The 10,419-nt window shown below is 39.5% G+C and overlaps 1 pseudogene; it reads left to right on the top strand.

The window, feature by feature from the left end:
• The first annotated feature begins 1,394 nt into the window (after window positions 1-1,394).
• Window positions 1,395-4,145, top strand: LOC147726890 (E3 SUMO-protein ligase KIAA1586-like; annotated as a pseudogene).
• The last annotated feature ends 6,274 nt before the right edge of the window (window positions 4,146-10,419 follow it).

Below are 10,419 nucleotides of genomic sequence, written 5' to 3'. Positions count from 1 at the left end.
AAAAAAATGTGCAGGAATGAACCAAGAAGAACTATTGAAAAGTAAAGAAAAAGTAGAGCACACCAGAATGGTGATGGTATCAAGATTTTCGACAGTAAGTAAGACCTTCAAAAAAATTATAAATAGAAATGCGCTACGACGGTGGATTTAGTATTTTTGGTTCTGATATTACATTTATGCTCATTAATCCTTATTTTGAATTTTCATTCAGTCTTTCCCGTGTATACCTTGCCACAAGGGCATTTCATTAAATAAATTATGTTCTCTGTATCACATGTCGCTGTAACATGTAGTTTGAAATAATTTCCTTTCATGGGGTCATTTATTTTGTTTCCTCCGATAATTCCATTGCAATTATTGCTGTTCATGCATGGTAATTTTCCTTTGACATTAAATACTACTTTTCGCTTTGTTTTCAATATTTCCCCAATGTTTTTGTTTCTTGTATAAGCAAAGATTGGTGTTTGTGAAAATGTGTTTTTGAAGTCGGGTTCCATTGTTAGCATAGGCCAGGTGAGCAGGTAAATGTTTTATTTTTTTCTTTGTCTCCCTCCCGTCTCCATTCCCCTCCACTCTGTCAACTTGCCAGCCGCTACTGGTTTTCTGTCTTTGCCTTCCTTCTCCTTGAACCCCTTTATGTTTTTCCCTCCCTTGCCCTCTGGGAATGTCTGAGGAGGAAAAACAAGTTTTGATCCCCAGACATGAGCACCTGTGGCCCCCATCAGCAACCACTGGCTAAAATTGAAAACTGTTAGGACCTACTTATGTTTTTTCTGTCACACCAACAATAATTTCCTGCCATTTTTGGGCAGGATATGTAACAGTACCTGACATGCTACTGCCGTGCCTTCACAAAAAATGTGAAATGTGTGAATATTTGAATTAGCACTCCTCTAATATTGCTTCACCTACGCCTATGTGCCTTAGGAAGTTTGCTCCATAATCTTTAAGCCAGCCCTAAAGCAATACTTCGGTTTTAGTGACTTCCTTTATAATGATTACTCTGTTGGCACCAATAAAAAACATTTTTCTTCCTCGACGATCTTCCAAGCTATGGAGGCGACTCAGAAAGGACTTTAAGCATATGTGAAGTAGTACTTGTCTTCAAGGAAGAGTGGATGAAAGAAATTGTGGAGGCTGAGACCCGGAAATCACGAAGCAAGGTTTGCGTGCAACTTGGGGAACTATTTCAATACAGTCCAGATGTGGGCTTAATTTGCAAAGCATGTGCAGAAGTCAAGATTGTTGGGGACTTTTCCACAGGGAAGAAATGGAGTGATGGCTGGAAACTGGATTACCTGAAACGCCATCTAATTAGCAAAGTTCATGAGTCTGCCATGGTGATATTGAGAAACAGAAGTGCTGCTGCCAGGTTTGGTTTTGGAGTGTGGGCAATGCTGACAGAAACTCCCACTGACAAAGCAAATAGAATGGAAGTAGTTGAACGACACAGATCCCTGCCTGAGGAGATAAAGGTTCTCATCAACAATGTGTTGCTGGCAGTCAAGATGAATACTTCAATGTTATCTGTACAAGACATCCATGACCACCTAGCTTTGTATGTGAAGATACCAGACAGCTGGAGGAGCAAGAACTATGCCTTTGTGTTCCTTGAGGCCATCAATAGCGTGATACACAGTGAAGGTATGGCAGAACTTCGTAACGCTTTGTATCACACATTGATAATTGATGAGAGCACAGATATTTCTGTTACAAAAATGCTCATTCTGTACTTCAAGTACCGACCTGTAACCTCAACAGAGCACAAAACACAGTTTGGGGGCATAGTGAAGCTGACTAGTTGTAATGCTGAGGCCATCACTACTGCTGTGAAGGAATTCTACACTGCCAATGAACTGGACCTCATGAAAATGGTCATGTTCACATCCGATGGTGCGTCTGTGATGCTGGGTAAAAATAATGGTGTTGCTACTCGCCTTAAACAATCTATTCCCCATCTAGTTGAGCAGCATTGTGTCGCTCATTGAGAAGATTTGGGAGTTGATGATGCCTGGAAGAGGGTTCCAATTATTAAAGAGATGGAGACATTATTGAGGACTGTCTACACTGTGTTCCCCAGATCACCTGCAAAGAAGTCCAAGCTGGATGAAATGGCATTAGTCACTGACTGTGAAGTGGTCTCTTTTTGACCACTGAATGAAGTCCGGTGGCTTTCGAGGCATTTTGCAGTTGGTGCACTAATTCGGAATTACGAGGCTGTTCTTAAGTACTTTGAGCATGAGAAAGTTGAAGAGAATGATCCAGTTGCTAAATATTGTTACAAAAAGCTATCTGACTCAAACTACCACATTTCTCTTGCAGTACTTAATGACATTCTGAGTGAATTTGCATCATTGTGCAAACTGTTCCAAAAAAGTTCTTTGACTACTGTCGAAGCTGTACAGTATGCAAGAGCAAAGATTGGCCAAATTAAGGAACAGTATTTGGGGGACACTGTCTTTTGAAGCAGCAATGTAAGAGAGATGATGGTGTTGTACAAGGAAAGGCAAGAATTTGACAGTGGGCCTATTCTGTCTTTTGTTTCCCTTCTTTGTGAGCACATGCAAAAAAGGTTCCCTGAGGATGAACTGAAAGAATGGGCAAGTTTTGAAAACCAGGCAATGTCAACACAATCACATTTTGATTTTGGGACTGAGAATATACAAAGACTTGTTGAAAAGTATAAAAATGTCTTGGTCCTGGGTGATTGTGAAACACCAGAAGATGTTGTTCGACAATACAGAGACTATAAATATGTGGTGGCAGAACATGTAAAGGGTGTTTTATTGACCACATTTCAAGACCTGTTGAATTTCACTGCACGCAATGCTGCTCAATATAGTGTGGTGTCTCAGCTAGTTGCGCAACATTTCAAGCATCTAGTGCAGATTGTGAACGAGGATTCAGCCTCATGAATACTATAAAGAGTAAATTGAGGAATAGACTAGAGCAGAAGCATTTGGATATGCTGATGAGGACAAGGGCCTACCTCCTGAATGGGAAAGTTGACCTTGATAAAGTTTATCAGCACTAAAAAAATGGCAAGGATCGCCGTGAGAAGCAACCCTGTCACCCATCTAGTGATGCCACTTGACTTGTCTGAACGTCCTTCTCCCACAGTCCATGTTTGCGTGGATGTCTGAGTTTTACAAACTATACCTGGCGGGATAGCCCAACATTACTCAGTAGCTTTCACATCACATTGTAAATGTTATATAATTTTGTAACTTATTGTGTATATTTGATATTGTATAGGGTCTCAACATTTCCCCACCCAATGAACAGTGCTCCAGTTAAAAATATTTAGTAAAATCTTATGATGGTACCACCTTTTGGAGTCTTGTGCTTTTCTAAACCTTGAGTGTACTTACCTGTGTAACCAATCAATGGCATGGCGTCGTTATCCAATATGCAAAAGCTTAACGTGGAGCTGTTTGTGTGAAAATACACCCTCTTTTCACTTTTTTAAGCCAACGTTTGGAGTGACATTTGGCGCTGCACACGCACGTGGTCTAGTTCCTGGCGCACATGGCCATGATCGCAGTGCACAGAGACCCTCCACTGCCGCACACAGAGGAAAAAAATTAGAAGGAACATTGGTTGGGATATGTTGTGTTTTGCCTCCATGAAATGCGTTGCAACGGTGGATTTATTATTTTAGGTTCTGATATTAGATTTATGCTCATTAATCCTTATTTTAAATTTTCTTTCTGTCTTTCCCAGTATACCTTGCACAAGGTCATTTCAATAAATACATTATGTTCTCAGTATCACATGTCGCTGTAACATGTAGTTTGATATCATTTCCTTTCATGGGGTGATTTATTTTGTTTACTTGATTGATTCCATTGCAATTATTGCAGTTTATGATTGGTAATGTTCCTATGCCGTTAGTTACTTCTTTTCGCTTTATTTTCAATATTTCCCCAATGTTGCTGTTTCTTGTGTAAGTAAAGATCGGTGATTGTGAGAATGCGTTTTTGAAGTCGGGTTTCATTGTTAGCATAGGCCAATGCGTATTTATAATTTTTTGAAGGTCTTACTTGCTGTCAAAAACCTGGATACCATCACCATTCTGGTGTTCTCTACTTTTTCTTTACTTTTCAATAGATCTTCTTGGTTCGTTCTTGCGCATTTCTGTTTAGCCTTCTCCAGAATAGTTGGAGGGTACCCTCTTGATTTGAATCTCTGTTCCATCTCCATTAATCTTATTGAACTTTTCTCCGGATTTGATACGATTCTCTTCACTCTCATCATCTGGAATAGTGGCATGTGTGTGTTTTAATGATGTTTGGTGATGGCTATTAAAATGTAAGATGTTGTTCCTATTTGTTTTTTTACGATAGATGTCTGTTTCTAAGCCCCTGTCTGTTCTTAAGATTAGAACATCCAGGAAAGTAATTTCCTTTTCAGATATCTCACTGGTGAACTGTATCCGTTCATCTATCCTATTCCATGCTTTCAACGCCATTCCCGCTTCTTCATGTGTACCTATCCATACCATGAATATGTCATAGATGTACGGGAAATAGGCCCTTATGTGATTTTTCCATGTTGGGTTTGATAAAATGTTTTGTTCTTCAAATCTCTTCATGACCAGATTTGCGTACGCCAGTGCTGAGTAATTGACCATGGATGTTCCTGTGAGCTGAATATACCATTCATTTTGCCATTTGAAGTAACTTTGATATAGGGTGTAATGTATTAACTCCATCATACATATTTGCATTGAAGTTTCCAGTTCTGTGCGCATCAGTGTATATTCCATTGCTTCCAACCCCATAGAGTGTGGTACTGATGTGTACAGAGATTTTACGTCTGCTGTGCATAGTACTGCTTGCTTGCGAGTATCCAGTTGAATCTCTCAGATTTTGATTAGAAAATCTGTGGTGTCCTTTATATAGGAACCTATTTTTTTAACACTGGGCTGTAGATATTTGTCAATAAATTTGCCTACTGGCTCATGAACGCTTTCGCATGTAGAGACTATTGGTCTGAAAGTAAAAAGACCCCAAAAGAAACTTAGTAAACAACATCTTAGATTACAAATTAACTTCATCAGAATTAAGATTACTGCAGAAAGAAACATCCTTTGTTCCCACTACTGAAACTAACCCACTAGAACTGGAGCTGAGTTTTTTCAAATTCATGAGAAAGCTACATTTGAGGAATTTCTTTGATAATGTCATACAAGATCAGAAATCAAGAGAACCGGATGAACTGCATAGTCTAAGAGCTAAAGGTACATATATGGCCCCAACGAGCCACAAAACACTGGACCTTTTTGAAATACTTGTCAAGCAAGAAATAGCACACATTAATTGCAATAAAAAAACAAGGAAGAACATCACACAAAAGGATTGGGACACGTTGAAGAAAATAGCGGATAATTCAAACATGGTCTGCCAAAAAGCAGACAAAGGTGGGGCATTGGTAATCATCAACAGAACACCCTACGAGACAAGAGTAAAATACCACATTGCAGATAACACCACCTATATGAAATTGAAGGGAAATCCAACAAGGGAATTCACAACTTTGTTGAAAGATCTAGTCACTAAAGCATATGATATGGGCATGATAAAAGAAAAAACAAAGAATTTTTTGTTAAAACAAAATCCGAAGAGTCCATCACTATATATGGATCCCAAGATCCACAAGGATGAAATAGACCAATAGTCTCTACATGCGGAAGCGTTAATGAGCCAGTAGGCCAATATATTGACAAATATATACAGCCCAGTGTTAAAAAAATAGGTTCCTATAAAAAGGACACCACAGATTTTCTAATCAAAATCAGAGAGATTGAACTGGATAATCACGAGCAAGCAGTGCTATGCACAGCAGACGTAAAATCTCTGTACACATCAATATCACACTCTATGGGGTTGGAAGCAATGGAATATACACTGATGCGCACAGACCTGGAAACTTCAATTCAAATATTTCTGATGGAGTTAATACATTACACCCTATATCACAGTTACTTCAAATGGCAAAAAGAATGGTATCTTCAGCTCACAGGAACATCAATCGGCAATTGCACAGCACCGGTGTACACAAATCTGTTCATGCAGAGATTTGAAGAACAATACATCTTATCAAACCCAACATGAAAAAATCACATAAGGGCCAATTTCCGGTACATCAATGACATATTCATGGTATGGATAGGTACACATGAAGAAGCGAGAATGTCGTTGGATGCATGGAATAGGATAGCTGAACGGATACAGTTCACCGGTGAGATATCTGAAAAGGAAATTACTTTCCTGGATGTCTTAATCTTAAGAACAGACAGCAGCTTAGAAACGGACATCTATCATAAAAAAACTGATAGGAACAACATCTAACATTTTAATAGCCATCCTCAAACATCATTAAAAACACACATGCAACTATCGCAGATGATGAGAGTGAAGAGAATCGTATCAAATCCGGACAAATGTTCAATAAGATTAATGGAGATGGAACAAAGATTCAAATCAAGAGGGTACCCTCCAACTATTCTGGAGAAGGCTAAAAAAAAATGTGCAGGAATGAACCAAGAAGAACTATTGAAAAGTAAAGAAAAAGTAGAGCACACCAGAATGGTGATGGTATCAAGATTTTTGACAGTAAGTAAGACCTTCAAAAAAATTATAAATAGAAATGCGCTACGACGGTGGATTTAGTATTTTTGGTTCTGATATTACATTTATGCTCATTAATCCTTATTTTAAATTTTCAATCAGTCTTTCCCGTGTATACCTTGCCACAAGGGCATTTCATTAAATAAATGATGTTCTCTGTATCACATGTCGCTGTAACATGTAGTTTGAAATAATTTCCTTTCATGGGGTGATTTATTTTGTTTCCTCCGATAATTCCATTGCAATTATTGCTGTTCATGCATGGTAATTTTCCTTTGACATTAAATACTACTTTTCGCTTTTTTTCAATATTTCCCCAATGTTTTTGTTTCTTGTATAAGCAAAGATTGGTGTTTGTGAAAATGTGTTTTTGAAGTCGGGTTCCATTGTTAGCATAGGCCAGGTGAGCAGGTAAATGTTTTATTTTTTTCTTTGTCTCCCTCCCGTCTCCATTCCCCTCCACTCTGTCAACTTGCCAGCCGCTACTGGTTTTCTGTCTTTGCCTTCCTTCTCCTTGAACCCCTTTATGTTTTTCCCTCCCTTGCCCTCTGGGAATGTCTGAGGAGGAAAAACAAGTTTTGATCCCCAGACATGAGCACCTGTGGCCCCCATCAGCAACCACTGGCTAAAATTGAAAACTGTTAGGACCTACTTATGTTTTTTCTGTCACACCAACAATAATTTCCTGCCATTTTTGGGCAGGATATGTAACAGTACCTGACATGCTACTGCCGTGCCTTCACAAAAAATGTGAAATGTGTGAATATTTGAATTAGCACTCCTCTAATATTGCTTCACCTACGCCTATGTGCCATAGGAAGTTTGCTCCATAATCTTTAAGCCAGCCCTAAAGCAATACTTCGGTTTTAGTGACTTCCTTTATAATGATTACTCTGTTGGCACCAATAAAAAACATTTTTCTTCCTCGACGATCTTCCAAGCTATGGAGGCGACTCAGAAAGGACTTTAAGCATATGTGAAGTAGTACTTGTCTTCAAGGAAGAGTGGATGAAAGAAATTGTGGAGGCTGAGACCCGGAAATCACGAAGCAAGGTTCGCGTGCAACTTGGGGAACTATTTCAATACAGTCCAGATGTGGGCTTAATTTGCAAAGCATGTGCAGAAGCCAAGATTGTTGGGGACTTTTCCACAGGGAAGAAATGGAGTGATGGCTGGAAACTGGATTACCTGAAACGCCATCTAATTAGCAAAGTTCACGAGTCTACCATGGTGATATTGAGAAACAGAAGTGCTGCTGCCAGGTTTGGTTTTGGAGTGCGGGCAATGCTGACAGAAACTCCCACTGACAAAGCAAATAGGATGGAAGTAGTTGAACGACACAGATCCCTGCCTGAGGAGATAAAGGTTCTCATCAACAATGTGTTGCTGGCAGTCAAGATGAATACTTCAATGTTATCTGTACAAGACATCCATGACCACCTAGCTTTGTATGTGAAGATACCAGACAGCTGGAGGAGCAAGAACTATGCCTTTGTGTTCCTTGAGGCCATCAATAGCGTGATACACAGTGAAGGTATGGCAGAACTTCGTAACGCTTTGTATCACACATTGATAATTGATGAGAGCACAGATATTTCTGTTACAAAAATGCTCATTCTGTACTTCAAGTACCGACCTGTAACCTCAACAGAGCACAAAACACAGTTTGGGGGCATAGTGAAGCTGACTAGTTGTAATGCTGAGGCCATCACTACTGCTGTGAAGGAATTCTACACTGCCAATGAACTGGACCTCATGAAAATGGTCATGTTCACATCCGATGGTGCGTCTGTGATGCTGGGTAAAAATAAAGGTGTTGCTACTCGCCTTAAACAATCTATTCCCCATCTAGTTGAGCAGCATTGTGTTGCTCATTGAGAAGATTTGGGAGTTGATGATGCCTGGAAGAGGGTTCCAATTATTAAAGCGATGGAGACATTATTGAGGACTGTCTACACTGTGTTCCCCAGATCACCTGCAAAGAAGTCCAAGCTGGATGAAATGGCATTAGTCACTGACTGTGAAGTGGTCTCTTTTTGACCACTGAATGAAGTCCGGTGGCTTTCGAGGCATTTTGCAGTTGGTGCACTAATTCGGAATTACGAGGCTGTTCTTAAGTACTTTGAGCATGAGAAAGTTGAAGAGAATGATCCAGTTGCTAAATATTGTTACAAAAAGCTATCTGACTCAAACTACCACATTTCTCTTGCAGTACTTAATGACATTCTGAGTGAATTTGCATCATTGTGCAAACTGTTCCAAAAAAGTTCTTTGACTACTGTCGAAGCTGTACAGTATGCAAGAGCAAAGATTGGCCAAATTAAGGAACAGTATTTGGGGGACACTGTCTTTTGAAGCAGCAATGTAAGAGAGATGATGGTGTTGTACAAGGAAAGGCAAGAATTTGACAGTGGGCCTAATCTGTCTTTTGTTTCCCTTCTTTGTGAGCACATGCAAAAAAAGGTTCCCTGAGGATGAACTGAAAGAATGGGCAAGTTTTGAAAACCAGGCAATGTCAACACAATCACATTTTGATTTTGGGACTGAGAATATACAAAGACTTGTTGAAAAGTATAAAAATGTCTTGGTCCTGGGTGATTGTGAAACACCAGAAGATGTTGTTCGACAATACAGAGACTATAAATATGTGGTGGCAGAACATGTAAAGGGTGTTTTATTGACCACATTTCAAGACCTGTTGAATTTCACTGTACGCAATACTGCTCAATATAGTGTGGTGTCTCAGCTAGTTGCGCAACATTTCAAGCATCTAGTGCAGATTGTGAACGAGGATTCAGCCTCATGAATACTATAAAGAGTAAATTGAGGAATAGACTAGAGCAGAAGCATTTGGATATGCTGATGAGGACAAAGGCCTACCTCCTGAATGGGAAAGTTGACCTTGATAAAGTTTATCAGCACTAGAAAAATGGCAAGGATCGCCGTGAGAAGCAACCCTGTCACCCATCTAGTGATGCCACTTGACTTGTCTGAACGTCCTTCTCCCACAGTCCATGTTTGCGTGGATGTCTGAGTTTTACAAACTATCCCTGGCGGGATAGCCCAACATTACTCAGTAGCTTTCACATCACATTGTAAATGTTATATAATTTTGTAACTTATTGTGTATATTTGATATTGTATAGGGTCTCAACATTTCCCCACCCAATGAACAGTGCTCCAGTTAAAAATATTTTGTAAAATCTTATGATGGTACCACCTTTTGGAGTCTTGTGCTTTTCTAAACCTTGAGTGTACTTACCTGTGTAACCAATCAATGGCATGGCGTCGTTATCCAATATGCAAAAGCTTAACGTGGAGCTGTTTGTGTGAAAATACACCATCTTTTCACTTTTTTAAGCCAACGTTTGGAGTGACATTTGGCTGCACACGCACGTGGTCTAGTTCCTGGCGCACATGGCCATGATCGCAGTGCACAGAGACCCTCCACTGCCGCACACAGAGGAAAAAAATTAGAAGGAACATTGGTTGGGATATGTTGTGTTTTGCCTCCATGAAATGCGTTGCGACGGTGGATTTATTATTTTAGGTTCTGATATTAGATTTATGCTCATTAATCCTTATTTTAAATTTTCTTTCTGTCTTTCCCAGTATACCTTGCACAAGGCCATTTCAATAAATACATTATATTCTCGGTATCACATGCCGCTGTAACATGTAGTTTGATATCATTTCCTTTCATGGGGTGATTTATTTTGTTTACTTGATTGATTCCATTGCAATTATTGCAGTTTATGCATGGTAATGTTCCTATGCCGTTAGTTAC

Source organism: Lissotriton vulgaris, chromosome 3_1 (assembly GCF_964263255.1).
Source record: "Lissotriton vulgaris chromosome 3_1, aLisVul1.2, whole genome shotgun sequence".
Taxonomy (NCBI): domain Eukaryota; kingdom Metazoa; phylum Chordata; class Amphibia; order Caudata; family Salamandridae; genus Lissotriton; species Lissotriton vulgaris.
The sequence above is the reverse complement of the archived record's forward strand: the minus strand, read 5'-3'. Positions and strand labels throughout refer to the sequence as shown.